Source organism: Felis catus, chromosome C2 (genome assembly GCF_018350175.1).
Source record: "Felis catus isolate Fca126 chromosome C2, F.catus_Fca126_mat1.0, whole genome shotgun sequence".
Taxonomy (NCBI): Eukaryota; Metazoa; Chordata; class Mammalia; order Carnivora; family Felidae; genus Felis; species Felis catus.
Window position 1 is genome coordinate 4379508 of NC_058376.1, and position 18578 is coordinate 4398085.

The following is an 18578-nucleotide window of genomic DNA, read 5'->3' on the forward strand; positions in this document are numbered from 1 at the left end:
TTAGCTCTTACATTTAGGCCTTTGATCCACTTTGAGCTGCTTTTTGTATACGGTGTGAGGTAGGGCTCGACTGTTGGTCTCTATCTATCCATCATCCACCCATCTTCATGTAGAACCAAGGGAACACAAGATAATTGAAAAATTCTACAGTTCACCGATGGTTCTGTATTCCCTATTGTAATTCCAATTTCTCTCCCATGCAAGCAAACCCTTTACCCAGTAAGTTGGGTGTAGTGAAAGGGTGAGTGCAAATTAATAAAGACAGACCTCACTAAAATGGAGTGGGGGGCCGGGAGGGGGAGCTCTCAGCCCCACCACTCATCTTCCATTGCGAAGCCAACAGGAAGAGACACGCCCTGCCCTTAGCCACTATGTTACAGGAGGAGGAAGGACGGCTCTCCCTCCCAGGGCAACAGCCCAGCCAATAAGAAGCCACGACACCTCCAGCTCCCGGTTTACACCAATGAGCTTTGTGCTTACAATACCCTCAGCCTCACTTTCATCCACAAAAGAGCCTCCGCTCCTGCATTATCCAGACTTGCCCATGGCTTTGCCCTAGCTAACTTGTCTGAGACTGTAAGTCTCTGCTATTCCCAAGTACACCCGTCTTCTTTTGCTGGTAAAACAACTAGCAGTTTTGTTTTTCAGGTTCACAAGTGAATAATAAGAAGTCATTGTTCATTGAATGGATAAATGCATGAAGTGCTTTAACCGGAGTGAGAGAACGTGTTTCTAGGTCCTCACAACGTCCCCCTAGGGACTGCGATCACTTTTTTGGGTATTTCTGACGCGTCATCTGTACAGGAGGGTAATGATGCCTGCTGTGGCCAATGTCGCTGGTGCTGCTCCCAGATGCCCTCCGACCCCGTCACCCACCACACCTGCGTGCTTCCCCTGGCTTCTGTGAGACAGCTTCTAGCAGCACCACCCCCCATCCCTGTCCTGGCTTTCCTGGGAGCATAGCCGTCACCACACATCTGACTGAGTCCGCAACGCCTGGGGCTTTATGCCCACCCACGCTGCGCCAGCCCCGGGCTGACAGGGACCAGCCCTGCTCCTTCCTATTGGCCTAGTTTACCTTCTTCTGCATCCCCTCTCTGCCTTCCCCCCTCCTGAGTGCACCACTCTGTGCGCGCGTCCTTATCTCAGGCTCGGCTCCCGGGAAGCCTGCTTCTCTCCCGGGGCCGTTACGGGCATGAAATGTGACAGCTCACGGAGAGCTTCATGCCTGCTGGGTGTCCTGTACGGGTGACAGGTGTCCCCACCCTCGCGGCCTGTGCCGCAGTTGTCTGACTGGCCTCCTGAACACCCACTGCCCCTGCTGTGCCCACCCCACGCCCAAGTGCCAAGTCCTGCCCACGACTCGACTTCCTGGACTCCTGTTTCACCCAGAGCTTCCCCTTCGGGGGCTCGAATAACTTCACCTTCTTTCCAAAGCCTCCCGCGTCTCTCAGCACCGGCTGGCACCCCTCCTTTCTGAACCCCGACACCACCTGTCGCCTCTGCCAAACCGTGTAGCTCATGACGGTGGATTGTCTTCGTTTTTTAAAGTTATTTCAGACGTGTGAATCTGGTCTCTCCCACGTGGCGTCACCCATCGAGTCAAGATAACGAACTCTTTCGCTGAGTCAAGGCCACATTCTAAGACTCCTGAAAGGGGGAGATGATCTTTCCGAACATGACATGTCAGCGTGCACCTAGTCGGCCCCTGTTAGTTTTGCTGAGAGGTACATAAAATAACGGGGCGTCTTTACTATGGGTGAGACCTCAGTCTTGATGACCTGTGACCTAGGATGTGTGCGTGTGTGCGTGTGTGTTATTCTCTAGTACTTTCTCCCAAATGGGCCCACGGTGAGCATCAAACGCGCTGTGATGTGAATTACGTGAAATCCTCAAGCTGCACCAAGATGCCCAGATGCCCGGAGCATCACCAGATTTCTGTTTGGGTTTCACGTGCAAATAAGAGTCCTTTCCTTAAGGCAACAGCAGTCCCTTTTTTTCCAAACAGAAAAGGGAGACCGCAGTGAACCAAGCATTGAGCACCGATCGTATACAAACGCCAGGTCTGAAGCCAGCGATACAAATCCCCCGCCTGGCCCCGACTTCCTCAGCGCCAACAGCCTGGTGGGGCTGCCCTGGATGGGGGGAGGGGAATAAGGGGGGGTTCTCTGCTGTTGAGAGCGGAATTAGCTCCAGCCTGTCTCCTCCACCTTCCACCCCCAGACTGTGCTAGGAGCAGTCAAGGTTGTGCACAGGAGTACTGGAAATAAGAATCACTGATGATAAGTAGGGTAGATAAGAACATGCCCCTCCAATGACCACCCTCAGGAGCCCCACGCGTCCCCATCTTGGGGCAGGGCACTTTTTCCCGTATACCTGTTGGCACCTGACTGCATCCAGTAGGCGTGAGAGAAAGACTCAGGTACCTGGAATGTAAATATTTGGGTTCGGGGTGACTGAGTTCATACCAACCCCTGTTATATCTCGTGTGCGTTCTTGTAAAACAGGAAGAAAAACAAAACACTTCGGTAAAAATAGTTCTGTCTTATGTGGAAACACCTCCCCACCACCATCCCCAACAGTACGTGGCCTTGTATCAGAGGCGGAAGAGGGTTTCCAACGAATTCTCTTGCTCCCCCCTCCCCCCCCCCACCCTTGGCCATGTTGCCAAGGGCACTTTTTCCGTGGTAGGCTTTCTGGGCAGGCTTCCCGGGAGCCCCCCCACCCCCGGCCATGTTGCCGCCTCAGCCGGGCGTGGAGACTAGATGAGGAAGAAACCCGAATTTAGAGTCAAGAACAAAGAAACGCAATCCAACAAACAGAAACTGAGGGCCAGAGAAGCAGAGATTTTGTCTCTTTGTCAGGCATCTCGCTGGTGGAGCCCACAGAACCACGGCCATGCCACACATCCGGCCACGTGTGGGGGTCCTGGGAGAGGTGGGACCTCACAGCATTTCAGCCTTCAGTTCTCCTCCAGGGGGCTCCTGTGAGTGTCCTTGCCACGCAACTCCCGTGTCCTCGTCAGCAGCAATACAGGGACGGCCAGCACGTCCCCCCGACTTCAACCCTGGTCTCTTCTGATCACGTTATAAAGCCCCCCATACGAACCCTCGTTCCCCTGCAAATAACACGCACCCTGACTAACCCCGGCCCCGCTTGGGGACAGTGGCCCCACGGTGCCATCAGACCCCCTTGCTCTCCCCATCTCCCTCCTCTATCACCCTTACCGCTGGCTTTCATTCCCCACATCATTGCTTCGTGATTACAAGGTGGCTGCTGTAGCTCCGGGCATTGCTCCCGTGGTTCAAGGAGAAAGAAAGAATGGGAGAAGGGGGATGGTGTCTGTTCCGGGGAAGTAAAGTTTCCCCAGAAGCCATAGCAGGTTTGCCAGAAGGTTCCTACGGCCACCTCTAGCTTCAGAGAGTCTGGAAAGCTGACTCCTTTTACCTGGGCGCCTTATCTGCCCTGTTAGTTAGGACATGGGGGGTTGGATATTGGGCTGGCAGCCAGTGGCGTCCGCCCTGGTGGGTAAGTGAGGAAGCCAGAATCTCTGTCCAGTGCGGGGAGAGGGCATACGCTTTAAAAAGCAGGAAATCCAGGGCGGGCACAGGTCAGCACACGCCATCAGGCCGTGTTTTCTCCATGTCTTACAAAAATAGTCACACGGTCCTCCCGCTAAATTCCCCCCACTCTTCAGGGCATGTTAATAGAATTTTCACCTAAAATAACGGAGGACGTTGGATGCCAGTGCATTTGTTGGAGTGATCTGGAGAATTCCGTGTGCCCGAGAGCTCTCTCTGGACTGTGTGGGAGGGTCCTTGATAGGGCAGAAGGTCTGAGAGCGTCCGTGGCCCCCCACGTGCCCCTCAGCCCGTCCCACCTGCTCTGGCCTGCTTAGCGGGATTTTCAGTTCAGACACTGGCTTTCTTTATTTTTTTTTAAATTTTTTTAATGTTTATTTTTGAGAGAGAGAGAGACAGAGAGGCAGTGCGAGTGGGAGAGGAGCAGAGAGAGAGGGAGACAGAATCCGAAGCAGGCTCCAGGCTCCCAGCTGTCAGCACGGAGCCCGAGGCGGGGCTCGAACTCAGGGACTGTGAGATCGTGACCTGAGCCGAAGTCGGACGCTCCACCGACTGAGCCCCCCAGGTGCCCCTGGATACTGGCTTTCTGACCACAGTCAGGGCGGAAACCCAGTGCCCCTCAGAGCAACATCATTCTGGATCCAAGTTCCCTGACCCATTTTTCCCCCAGAGGTAAATCTAAATCCAGGGGTGTTTACTGTTAGAAAACAAACATGTGAGAAAAAGGTGGCAAATATTGACCCAGCCCTGGCAACGCGCTGGGCACGGCCCCACGGGCTCGCCGTGGCCACGAGGAAGCCGTTACAATCCCCATGCACACAGGCAAAACAAAGTTGTCTCTGATCTCCGGTGGAGACTGGGGTCCTCAGCCTCCCGGGGCCCAGTTCACACCCGTGCACGTTCCCCAGAGTCCCACCCAGGACCGCCGTCACCTGCATCCGCCAGCAGCGTCTCTGGGTCTGAGGTCCCTGGCCCCGTACACCCTGGTGGACCCTCCTGCCAGACGCCCCTGCCAGTGCCTGCGCCTCGGCCCCGAACTCGCAGCTTGCAGACCCCCAGAGAACCGCACGGCATGGTCGCCTCCCCTGGGGCTCCCGCTCCAGTCCCTCCTCGGCCCGTGTCTGGGGAGACGGGTGCTCCCTGGACCCATAAGGAAATCAACAGAGAAGCCAGGGACAACGGGCCTTTCGTCCCAGTGTCATTGATGAGAGGGAGGGAGGCCTCAGATCAGGCCCTGGGGACAGCGGAAGACCCGGGAGGACAGACACGGAGCTCGGGGTGAGTGTGGGGGAGGGCAGGGCGCCGCCAGCAGGCAGGAAGGTCGCCGTTCCCCCATCCAGGCTCAGCTCCTGGTCCCCTGTGGGCTGGGAGGCGTGGACGGCCTGTTGCTGCTCTGCAGAATGTTCCCTGGGGTGGGCCAGGCTCCTTCTATCCAGGGAGTCCCCTCACGGACGCCATCCCCAGCCCTCACCACCCTGCCTCCGGCTCGTGTCCCCCCATCCTCTGTGAGGGTCTGGGCTCGAGACCCCCCCAGATGTGGCCTGCTCCCTGGAGGTCAAGCACACCCAAGATTCAAGGCCCCGGGGAGGGCCGGGCAAACGCTTCTGACGATCAGGCAGTGGGGGCCTTGTGGACAGCCTGCATTCGGCTGAGGACTTGGTTGGCAGGGAGCGGATGCTGGGGCCCAGCCGCAGCCCTGACTCCCTCCCTCCGCGGCTGTCTTCGCCCCCTGGCCTGGGTCCACCTTTTATCTTTGCCCGCCGTGGATGTCTGCCAGCCTGCCAGCCCTCAGAACCAGGTAAACGAGGAATAAACAGAGGCACAGCCCTGTGGCTGGCCCCGGGGAGCCAGGCACATCCCCAGAGTGCCAGGCAGAGCAGGCCACGGGCGGGTGCCACGCAGCCCTCTCCCCTGCCCAGAAAGTGCACACCGGCCGCTGGGCCTCGGGCGACCTGCCCCGGCACCCATCACAGCCTCCGGGACGTGGTTCCTCAGTGATTGCAGACATCACCCCGTGGGGTTCTGCCCGACGTCAGGAATGATGCAGAGCCTTGCCCCTTGCGACTCTGGTTTGGGGACGTATAGGTGCTTTCTGACTCCCGTGATTCCATATTGGTGGCTGTGTCCCCGGGCCACAGGTCGGGGGAGCACCAGCTGACGGTGTGGAGAGAGCTGTCCCATAAGGCCCGGCCGCGTCCCACTTTCCTGGTCCCAGACGACTTTCAGCCAAGCCTGCCCCTGACTCACGTGGGACGCAGAGCACATTTGCACCCACCGGCTCCATGGCTGTGTCCCTCCCGGGTGGACAGTGTGCTCTGTCTGGTGTGCGCCTGGGGGAGTCACTGGGCCGGGGGACTCAGGAAGGTGGGGAACTGGGTCACGTCAGCTCAGCAGGGAGGCAGGGGAAGAGCTGTCAGGAGCCCGAGTCCTCTGTGGCCAAGTGCAGTCTCCCGCTCCAAGGAGAGAGAAACTGAGGCCGGCTCTGGCCACGCCCTCCTCCCCTGCTTTTCCTCCAACCTGTCCGGTGGGCCCCTCTTTCTGCCCCTCCCCAGGCTGCAGACTTCTTGCCAGTCCCCAAAGGGGATGCCCCGGCTCCCCTTCCGCCTCCGCAGTCCGGCCAGGCAGCCCCACCTGGGTCTCCATATCCCCCGTCCAAGGCAGCTGGTCCTCTGGCTTCCTGAAGCCCCAAATACCTCCCGCTCTGCTCTCGGGGAAAGCCAGAGACCCCGAGCACCCATGGGGGCAGACCTGCCGAGGACCTAGGTTGCTGTTGGATGGCTTTCAGGAGCTGGTGGAAACAAGGGCAGTGCCCCTCGGACTTGAGGAAGGGAAGCCTGAAAGCCATTGACTTGGCCCCCAGCCGGATTCACCGTGGCATGTGCTGGGTTGGCTGAGCCCAACCATCTTCATTAGCATATTATCCTAAATCACTTCCTAAGGAAACAGAGCAGCCCAGACCTGGGTCCCTGCAAACCCCAACACCCTAACTGCCCCCATGTCCACTGTGGCTGCCCCTGGAGGAACTTCCTGGAACGGACAGTTGGTAATGTTGGCCTTTGTTCATTGATTCTGCAAATAATGGAAATTATCTTTTGCAGCCCTGACAGAATGACAGTGAATTTCAATGCACAGAGTCCCTGAGGCCGGGGAGCCCCCATTTTAAGGGAGCAGGTGCCCCAGCTGTGGTGTGACAGAGAAGATGTGTCTCAGCATTCTTCTGTTTTGTTTGTTTGTTTTTAAAGAATAAGTAACTGCTGGAGAAGCTTGCTGTGGCCGTGAGATCATCGCTCATGATCAGATACATACATGTCACCACCTTTGGTGAAGGCTAACCGTGCCCCCTCTGTGATCCCACAACAACCCACACCCAACAGAAGAGGTGTAAGCGGGTATGTTTGTGTTACAAACCCTCTCTTAAAACTTTGGGCCACATTTCACTTTAACAGATGCACCTGTTTATTCAGATCCAGTCCATCTTTCTGTGTGTTTTTCTTGTTTGAAATAAATAACCCCACTTCCTGTTGTTTGAAGATGTGAAGGTTATGAAGAATAATCTCGAATGGATCACAAAGAATACAAATGACCCACTGTTGCAGCGTGACTCATAATTAACACTTTGGTCTTTGAGTTTATTAAAATGAATGGCTGTGGATTGTATAAACTGAGATATAAATATTTGAAGTGTGGAGCACTGTATGTCCGAGGCTCAGAGGAATATATAGTAACGAAAAGAGAGCATGTGATAAGCCATGTTTATTCGTCATGGCTTTGAGCGAGATCGACTTCCGGTTATTTCGACTGAAGAGAGAGTTTGGACCAAGAGCCCCAAATGAAAACAATTGGGTAAAATGTCTTTGAACACTCCAGGAACTGGAGCCCTAACAAGGTCATAAAATGGTATGGGTAAAGATCCAGGAGAAGGTGGAAACCCGCAGAGAAATGGTCAGCCTTAGGTGCTGCCTCTGTCCTGGGGGTTTCTGCTGATTCAGGAAGAGGAGGCCAGAATCTGAGAAGCACTTTGTCCACCTTGGGAGGCAGGAGGTCAAGAGTAGGAATCCAGGCCTGCCAAGTTTGGGTCTCCATGACTCCCTGAAGCATTGAGTTGGGAGCCCAATGGGTCACAGCCTAGAGGTCAGAAGAAAGAAAAAGTAACTCAGCCCCCACATGGACCACCACTCAACTTCAAGTTCCCCAAGTGGTCCCAAGTATGTCAACCACTGAAATTGTATTAAGGTGATCCCAGGTTGATGGTACCTCCAGGTACCTGGCTGAAATAAAAGAAAGTCACCTCTGGAGAAAGGTGACATCCTACCATCCCTCAAACTACTTCTAACCAACTCCTGAAACACAATGTTTGGCACCCTATCCGAGATAACCAGAAACATGAGGGGACAACACACCATAAATTAGAATGAGCAAAAACACCAGGCAATCAAAAGAGGCACACAAGGGCTCTAGAGAAAAGAATTTTCAAACACAATCCCTGAAGTAATTATGCTTATGGTGTTCAAGGTTTTAAAAGGCAAGGTTTAAAATTCTTAACAGAAAACTGAAAACTTTAAAAAAGCGAGAACAGTTTGGGACAAAGTAAAAATTCTAGAACTGGAACACATTAGTCACACAATGAGTGTGTTTTGCAGCAGGTTAGACCCAGCTGAAGAGAGAATATATAAACTGGAAGATAAGCCAAAGAAAATATGCAGATGGAAGCAGGCAGAGAAAGATGATGGAAAAGACAAAGGAGGTACAAGACGAGGGGGATACAATGAAAGCACAGCATTTCAGAAGGAAAGGAGAGAACAGACAGAGCAACATTTGAAGAAATAGAGGCTGAGGCGGTAATTTAGTTTTTCTCTTCATTTGATAGGGAACTGAGCTCATAGTTTGTATGAGCTTTCTTATTAGGAAGCTGAAGTGCTCTAAAAAATACTCTATTATCACTCTCAGATAACTAGGGCAAAAAGACTATTTTAAAGTTATGGAAACAGGAACTTAAAGCAGGCCTAGACAAATTTATTTTCAAAGATCACTCTTTAATTTGACTGACGGATGAATAATAAACTTAGGATTATTTTAGCTAACACACTGTTTGTAACTGTTTTGGTGCTTTGGGAATATAGTTGAGCAGCTTTTCAAGTACTTGAAACTAAAAACTAAGAATGCCCTCTGAGAGTAAAATTGAAACAGGGAAAGAGTTCATGAGGGCAAAGATATGCAAAACTTTCTTAATCGTACAGAATAGCTCCCAGAAAGCTTGACTTGACATTGACCTGAATGATGTAATGTCTTAAGTAATCTCTACACCCAACTTGGGGCTTGAACTCACAACCCCTAGATTGAGTCACATGCTCTACCGACTGAGCCTGCCCTGAGTCCCAACAATGACCTGAATGCTGTAATGTCTTAATCTCATTGGGTGTGTGAATGTGGGGCAGGCTTATCAGCTAAAGGAAGCAGAGAAAAAAGATGGCCACAGAGACAGACATTGACTGGGCTCATAAAGCACAGTCCAGGGCAAGGACTGTGACTATTCCCGTAGCCCAGATAAGACTCTTCCGTCAAAACATCCTTTACACCCCATTCATTCAACCAACTCCTTTGTTTGGGGTCCAGATCCACCATTGCAATTTTCTGGTTAGTGTTTAGTTTCCTAGACCGAGTGTCCATGGTGAAAAAATTGTCCCTCAGGCAATTGTATACTTTATTATAAATCGTAAGTTATTGTTCTGGTTTATACAGTGGTGTCTATTAAGTTGATTAATGTGAGTCTACTGCTGCAAAAGCACCCACTCAAAAGCCAGGGGTCTGAATCCATAAGACTGGGGGCCACAATCTCGGCCATTTTATGTTTGCCCAAATATGCCAGACTGTGAGTCCTCTTAGATTTGTCATTCATTGGTTGCAGCTCTGGTGCCATTATTGGCTAACAATGGTCTTATTTTTCCAAATGTATGTATCTTACAAATCAAAGCAATATTATTACACACAAAGTAGGGTCATCATAACACAGCTTTTCCCTCCCTTACCCCTACCCATTCCATTCTCCAAAGCTCACCTCATGTCTTCTGGAATTTTCCATCATAGCTTTTAAATACTGACAATACACTATTTATACTTTTATTGATTTGAGATATGGGGAAGAAAAAACTAGAAATGTGGTGAGCTTCTATTTTCTGAGAGTTTTCCTTGCCTTTATTTACAATCTAATTTTTGAAATTTTATATTGACTATTAGATTGATATTTTACATACATGCTTTCTTTTTCTCTGATAGCTTCTCTTTCAGGTCACGCAGCATTTGCTTTATAATTTTAATCTGGCCAAAGTATGCACTATCATTAAAAAAATGTTTTTTTCTATCCACAGAATAATTTCTGTGTCCTTCACATTTTTCAATTCTGTTTATTTGTTATAGCTCTACTGGTATATTACAGCTTTTCCAGAAAGTCCAGTAAAAGTTGGATCTATATTTGCTTCGGTGGTAGTCAGGCTCTTGAAGTGGCCTCTGTGACCCCCCCCCCCCAGTCCTGGGGCTCACACCCTGTGCGACTCCCTCCCCTTGAGTGTGGGGAGATGTACACCTTGCTTCTAACCAGTGAACACCACCGTGGTGTCTGGGTGTATGTGGTCACGATCGCATAAGGCTTCAGCATCCTTGTTGGACTTCCTCCCTCTCTGTCTTCCCTTCCCCCTTTCTCTCCTTCCTCCCCACCCCCCGCCCCAACCTCACCCTCACTCTCTTGCTGGCTTTGAGGAAACAAGGGATCTTTTTGGGTAGCCCTGGGTGGCAGGAATCTGGGGTGTCTCTAAGGGCTGAAGGTGACCTCTGGCCAAAACTGATGAGAAACTAAGGTCTCAGCCCAATGACTACAAGGAAGTGTGCAGAGTGGGCTTAGAAGACATCCTTCTCCAGTCAAGCCTCGAATGAGAACACAGCCAAGCTGATACCTTGAGTGCAGCCTGCATAAGACTAAACAGAGAATCCAGCTAACCCATGCTTGGACTCTATTTATTACTGAAACATTGACAAGTGTATAGGAAACTGTGTTTCTGAAACTAGAAGACTATAACCATCATGAGTGTTATCAAGTTGTAGCAGCTTTTTGTCTATTCTGGATACAAGTCTTTTGGTAGATGTATGGATTAGGGATATTTTCTCCCGGTCTGCGCGTTGCCTGTTAATTTGCCTCATGATTTTTATTAGAAGGATCCCAAATGAAATCTAATGATCAATTTTGATCTCTCGTGTCCAGTGTTTTCTGTGCTCTGCTTAAAAAATCGTTGCCTGCTCAGAGATAAAGGTTTGCTCTTTTAGTTATTACATTTGAGTCAATAATCCACTGCGAATTAATTTTTGCGTCTGGTGTAAGGGAGGGGCTGAGGCGTGGTTTTTTTATTTTGTTTTGTTTTTTTTTTATATGGATATCCTTTGTTTCAGCTTCCCGGCTGTCCTCTCTCCACTGAAATGCGCTGGCTCCTTTGTCAAAAATCAATCAAGCAGATAAGTGTGGGTCTACCTCTGGATGGTGTTCTATTACGCTGGTCCATTTGTCTATCCCAGGCCAATACCGCTCTGCCTTGGTTATCATAACTTTTTTTTTTAATGTTTATTTTTGAGAGAGAGAGAAAGAGCATGAGCAGGGCAGGGGCAGAGAGAGAGACACACACACAGAATCTGAAGCAGGCTCCAGGCTCCGAGAGGTCAGCACACAGCCCGATGTGGGGCTCGAACCCACGAACTGCGAGATCATGACCTGAGCCGAAGTCGGATGCTCATCCGACTGAACCACCCAGGCGCCCCTGTTCCTTTCCAATTTTAAGTATGATTCTGTGTTCATGATTTTTCTTTTCTGTTGGTGCTCTGTAGTTTTACTATGATGTGTTTAGATATGGATTTCCTTTTTATTTACTTGCTTTGGACTCATTTGGCCCCCCTAGGTCTATGAGTTGATGTCTGTGAACGGTGTGGAAAGCTCCTAGCCATTATCTTGTTGAGTTTTGCAGCTTTCCCACTGTCCCTATTATATCCTTACAGAATTCCGCTTAGATAATCATTAGATCTTCTTACCCCATTTTCTGGGACTCCGTTTCTCCCAAGTGTTTTCCATCTTTGTGTCCTCCTAGTCTTCCAGTCTTAAGCGACCGACTTCGGCTCAGTTCATGATCTCATGGTTCGTGGGTTTCAGCCCCGGGTCGGGCTCGGAGCCTGGAGCCTGCTTTGGATTCTGTGTCTCCCCCTCTCTCTGTCTCTCAGAGATAAATAAACATCAACATTTTTTTTAAAAAAATAAGAAAATAAAATATATCCTTCCTGGGCACCTGGGTGGCTCAGTCGGTCAAGCGTCCGACTTTGGCTCAGGTCGTGATCTCACAGTTCGTGAGTTTGAGCCCCGCGCTGGGTCTGTGCTGACAGCTCAGAGCCCGGAGGCTGCTTTGGATTTTGTGTGTGTCTCTCTCTGCCCCTCTCCTGCTTGTGCATGATCTCTCTCTATCTCAAAAGTAAATAGACATTTTAAAACAAATAAATAAATGTATCCTTCAGCTTGCTTTATTAACTGTTTTCACCGCTTAACTTTTCACTTTGAAATAATTCTAGAGGCCCAAGAATGTTGCAAACAAGGGACACAGAATTCCCGAATACTGTCCACTCAGATTACGCAGATGATGAGGCCATCCACACCACAGTGCATCACCAAACTCCGGGGTGAAATCAGTCTGATGCCACGGTCTCACCTGCATACACAGTCAGACCCCCCGAGTGCACCCTGGATGTCCTTTTTCTGGTCCAGAGTCACAAGCTGTGTGTCACTGTTATGCCTTTTTAATCTCCTTTATTCCGGTTTCTCTTGTCCTTTTTCCTCTTTGCCTTTTGGGATCTTGGCTCTTTCGAGGAGTGCTGGCCAGTTATTTAGCACAATGCCCTTCCATGTGCGTTTTCCAGTGTTTCCTCGCGGTTGAGTTCAGGTGATGCATTTGGGGCAGAAACGTGCACCTCATCAGGAGGCCCTGGTGTCCCTTTGTGCTGTTTCTGGGGATGTTACCTGTGCTACCTCTCCCCTCTCCCACGTAACAGTGAACTTGGGCCCCAGTAGTGACGACTTGTCATACGAGACTTTTCCCCTCCACCCACGGCAAGCTCGCTCCGGGAGCACTTGCCGGCTGGCTCCCTGGGCGCAGTGGGTTTACGTGTCATTCATTTGTCATTTTGTCATTGTAGGAGACACCGGCTGTCTGCGTGGGCCCCCCTCGGGCCCCCCCCGGAGGACCTGATGCTTTACCACCTGCTCTGTGAAGCTCCATCTGTACCAGGGGGCCCTGTCCCCACTCGCAGGACTCACCCAGGCCCCCAGGCCCCTCTGGAGGGGAGACACGCCATCTCCCGCTGGTCTGGATGTCTCCAGGGAGTGTGTCTGCGAGAAGACGGGCTCTAGGATGGGACACCTCCCTTGTCCGGGTGATCGCCAGGCCTGCTTTAGGAGAGGGGATTGGAGGACATCCTGGGGGCTCCGTAAGGAGACGAGTGGGGTGTTAGGGAAGCTCACCCGGGCTCAGGGCTGGCACCTGAGAGCCAGAGGGTCAGGGAGCAGCCCGCAGGTGTCCTGTCTGGGGTCTGGGAACCTCCCGATGCCGCCTGGATGAGGCCGCAAGCCAACATTTTCACCCGCTGCCTCACCACCTCTGCCCGCTCGCCTTTTACCCGGGCTTCCCCACTTCCCTGGGCCTCTGTGCTCATCCTTGATCTCTGGAGGGGGCGCTCTGCACACAGGAAGGGGACGAAACAGGCCCAAAGGCGTCAGCCTGGAGGAACCCATCTTGTGGACTTTGCCAGCACCCTGGGATCCGGCAGTTCCGGAATTCACTCTCTGTGCTTAGTCGTGAGGGACTGTGTGACCAGGGGACGCTTGTGTGTTTGCACAGCGCCTTCCATAAAATGGAAATAGTGGCCCCGTGTACCTTACAGGAGCCATAGGAACCAAGTCTAGTGTTTTACAGCATTGTAAAATCACCGGAAATTCCGAGTCGCGATTCAAATGCTCGCCGCTACGTGCCATAGACTCGCACGAACCACCGTGAAACACCCAGAAAGTGCTAGTGAGGTCACAGAGCCTCCTCCCCGATGGCTCCTGCCCCTCCCTTCCACACAGCGGTGGTCCCCAGGCTGGGGGCTGCTCTGCTCCCCTCCCTGGAGCGCCTGCACTGTGCTCTCTGACCCCTCTCACGGCAGGAGCCCCCCTCCCACCAAGTCTGCCCCCCTCCCCGGGGTCCAAAGGCCCACCTGCCAATCTCTTCCCTCTCGGTTTCCCTTCTGGGCCTGTCCTCCAGGCCTCTCTGGCTCTCATCAGCGTTGGCAGCCGGCTGATGGCCCCAGAGAGGCCACAACCACAGTTTGTATCCCAAACTGGGACCCACTAGCTAACAGAGTGTTTGCTCTGGAAGCTCAGCTCCCGGCAATTTACGGTAAAGTTAGGAAGACGCGGCTGGCGGCAGGGTCTGTGCAAAGCCTCACGGCCCGTCGGGTGACGGCCCGTCGGGTGAGGCAGAGGCTCCAGGGTGCAGAACCTGCAGCGGGGAAGGCAGCAAGGAGGGGAACTCAGTCCTGCAGGGACTAGAGTCACCTGCTGGGGCCACGGAGGGGAGTCCAGACCCCGCGGCCGCCCCACACGGGCGACTGGGGCAGGGCCCCGTAACCCCCGGTGCACGATCCTTGCTCGGCGCTGTGTGGCTTCCAGAGGCACACGCCCCAGGAGTGGGCTCCAGTCCCCAGCAGCAACCCCCCCACCCCGGGGCAGGTCACTGCTGGTTGGTCCACCGCGACATCCTGATCCCAAACGGGACCTGGCACGTAATTGCCGAATGAGACCCCGGCCAGCCCGTCAGGACGAAATGGGACTTGGGGGCAAGGCAGGGGGGCCCGGCGTGGCCTTGGGCAACAGGAGTGCCGGAGGGCTCCAGAGCGGGGCCAGTCTCGGGCATATACGCAGCCGCTTGGGGTCCCGGGGGGCCTGTCACACCCGTGTCATGTTTCCTGGGCTAGGATCACACCTGCTCACCATCGCCTGCCACAGAGGAGGGAGTGGGCAGGAGTGAGCGGATCCTCAAGCCAGACTTGCTCCTTCTGGGGACCCCCTTCTTTACAGCTCTTGGGTACCGGGTCACTCCTGGAGACAGGGCCCATCCAACAAAGACTGTAAATTGGACAAAGACGGTAGTCAGGCCCTTTCATTCCCTCCTAGTGTTTTAGACCCCTAAGCCTGTTATAACCCAGGTGCTTCCCTGCCCTTCTCTTTTCTATACGGCTAGTGTCAGAGGGCAAGTGAATACTAATTCTCACTAAAGTGTAAAAGATCGATAAGGTTTGTGTTAAGTTATACCTCGTGAGAAAATCCCATTTCATATAGAAACCATTCTTTAAAAGTGGCACCCAGACCATTATTGGCAAGGCCGATAGAATTCATTCACTCATTTTATTTCACTGGAGAAGCAGGTGAAAACCCCTCCCACGTGTGGCAGGACAGGCCTACCTCTGTGTGGGATACTGGTTCCCATCACTCCTGTCCTCCACAAGGGTTCCCAGAGGTGGAGGCCTGGGGGCTGTTACCCTAGCCCCTCCCTCCAGAAGAGTCCCACCTAGGAAATGAGAATTCAGCTCCTGGTTTGTCCTTTCCTCCTAAGATTAGCCCAGAAAGACCGCATTACCCCTTTGCCCTTTGGATTACAAACCAGGGTTCAGGGAGCCCCGAGGGAAGTCGACAGTAGCATGCTCATCCGGGTAACTCAGTCAAAGCCAGGTCTGTTTTAAGAAACAGTTGGGGAAACTTTAGCTCAATGGCCTTGGAAAATAGTCTCTTTCATTCACCAGCTGTTGGCCTTTGGGCAACAGACTTACTATCTCTAAGCTTCGACTTCCTCATCCATAAAATGGTGCCACAGATTTATTCATTGGGATAGCCTTGAAAGTGTTTATGTAGGTGAGTCCTTCATTCAGCACACTCGGCCTCTGTATGAACCATGCCTGCTTACGGGACAGCAGCAGGTGTAGACAGAGAACAACACAGACAGACATCATCTAGTCCCACAGGCCAACTGCTAGAGGCATGCGCACCGTCAACGCATACATTCTGGGCATCTGAGCCCATCAAAAGGTCAGGGGGAGCTTCACTGAGGAAGGAAGGCTTTGAGGCCAGAGCTGAGGGTGATTCCGGCAAAAAGGAGTGAAGCGCATCCAGGTAGAAGGAACAACATGTGTGGGGTCCCCGAGGTGGGAGTGAGTGAGCAGTGAGTGTGGCTGGAAGGGAGAGCAAGAGAGAGGGTGTGCTTCACCCTGGAGGGTGGATGAGACCTGGTGTGAGCTTGAGTTAGGGTTTCCATCCTTATTCTAAGCCCTTGACAGGGTTTTACCGAGAAAAGGATATGCTCAAACATCAGGATTCATTCATTTTTCCCCTTCTCACCATTTGTCTCCACGCATCGAAATCTAAACGTCAATCAAAAGCCATATTTTCTCGATTATGGACTTTATCGATTGTGGATTTTCATCGGATTAGGGCGATGACTTCTATTACACTGCCACATCCATAAGTAACATGTTTCCTAAAGATCAAGTACAGCAGGTGGGTCCCAGAACGCACACAATGTAAACGACACCGAATTTTGTGTCACTGGAGGGAGATCCCTGCCAGCCGGTTTGAAACGCGGCCCCTGGGAGGCAGAATTTAAAAAGCGCACTGACGGTTGCTTGAAAAGACTGCAAGAGATCCCACAACATAAAAACCGGTTTGACTCCTTTTTTCAGACGAATCCACTCCATACTTCGAGACGAACATCTGAGTAATACGGGCGCATCTACTCAGAGTTTTGGGGAGAGGAAGGGGTTAAGGAGGAAGTAAGCAGCAGGTGATGATTCTACAGGAGAATCGTGTGTTGATTAGGGGCACCAGGAAATCAGGTCACATGTCTGTGAGCCATTGGGGGTGGTAAATCCTGTAGAAAGAGGAAGATGGGGGGGGGTAGAAAAGAGGGGACTCCCCAAGGAAGTTCCTGCTGTGCTGTGTATCCCTCGGAAACCCTTTGAAGAGAAAGCTCTAAAAACAAAGATCAGATGTAGCAACAAGGAAGCAACCAGGCACTGGAAAAAAGTGCTAGTTCGCAGGAACAGGTGACACGTAAGTCACACCGCTCACCCCTGGAAACGAAGCATTTTGCCGAAAGGCGGAGAAAGGCCGAAGGGCGTCACCGACGGGCCAAGTGTAATGTAGGAATTTCCTGGGTATTTGCAACAATTAGTCTGGTCTCGCTCAGGAAGAAACTGACCTCGGGGAGGTGAGGGTGGCAGGGTCACCTGCTTGGAAAGGCCAGACCCAGAGTCAGGGTCTGGCTGCAACCCCGTGGCCCCTGCGGCCCCGGCCGCGCCCTGACGGCTGACCACATCCCCGCTGGGGTGGTCTGCATGTGAATTCAGAAATGTTCTCCTTGGCGGAAAATCACGATCCCCAGGCTGAAAGTACGTGCCTAAGGGCTAACGTCAAGGAGAACCGTAGTGAGTATCTACATCTTTCTGGAAGTTGCATAAAAATGAAGCCTGGAGGGGTGACGGAGTGCACGTGCTGTGATGCACACGGGGTATCCGCTGTAAGCCCGGGATCCCTATATTGTACACCCGGAATTGTATTACACGGCACGGTAACGGTCCTGGGATTTGAATAGAATAATTGTTTAAAAATGAAGCACGAGGGGCGCCTGGGGGGCTCAGTCGGTTGAGCGACCGACTTCGGCTCAGGTCACGATCTGTGGTTTCTGAGTTCGAGCCCCGTGTCAGGCTCTGGGCTGACAGCTCGGAGCCTGGAGCCTGCTTCCGATTCTGTGTCTCCCTCTCTCTCTGCCCCTCCTCCCACTGGCACTCTGTCTCTGTCTCTTAAAAAATAAAAGGAAACACTAAAAATTTATGAAAAAAATGAAGCATGACAATGACAAGAGAGGGAGGAGTTGCCTGAGTCTTGTAGATACGGCCGTGAGGACACCCCCCGTTCCTCTCCCGTCACCACTGGCCTCTATTACTTATGTCCCCTTCCTCTCCCCTCCGGTTTCTATGGAAGGACGGACGGATAGATGACGGACAGCAGCCCCTTCCTACTTCCTGTCAAACTTCCCGAAAGAGCAGCGTGCCCACACCTTCACACCCCTACCTGCTCTGTCCCGCCAGCCAGTGGCCACCTAGATATACTAAACCTCCATGGAAACTTCTGGAAAGGACACCTTCTTTCCAGACCCACTTCTGCTCCACTAGCCAAAGTCCCCACCCCTTGCCCAGGTCCCTTGAAACCTGGGGCTAAGGATCCACCAGCTGGGGCTCCCGGGTCCCCTGGGCCACAGGCCACCCCCGGTTGGGGGAGTGGAGACACGGAGGCAAAGGCGGGACAGAGACACGAGCACAGAGGCAGGACGGGGCAGGGGCCCGCTCCTCCTGCGTTCCTCGGGGCTGGAGCTGCGCGAGGGGCAAAGAACCATCTTTTCCACCACTGTCCTTGGGGTCTCTGCTCGGCCATGTCATCTCAGAGTTGCAGGTGCACCTGAAGGGCCCCTCCGAGGAGGGGCAGGCCAGCTTCCTGGTCCAAGGCTGCCCGAGAGACAGAGCTGAGGACAGAGAGGTGGAGGGTCGGCTGGCCAGCAGAGGAGGCATGGCCCGAGGGTCAGGGGAAGAAATGGGGGCACAGAGCCAGGGACCCGCAGGTGTATACCTTCGGAGGCGTTGGAGGGGAGCGGGCGAGCATCCCAGTGCGAGAGAGGCCGGCATTCCAAGGAGACACGTGTGCTGGCAAGGTCAGGGTCTGGGGAGGATGAGGACCACACAGCGGCTGGAGGACTGAGATGGGGGGGGTCCCAGGGCCACCTCAGAGCACCCTCCCGAGTTCTAGAGGGAGCCCACACCGCAAGACATCGCAGAGCAGGAGGTGGGAAGAGGCTGCAGGTAGCAGGTGCCGTTCCTCGAGGTCTGACCGGG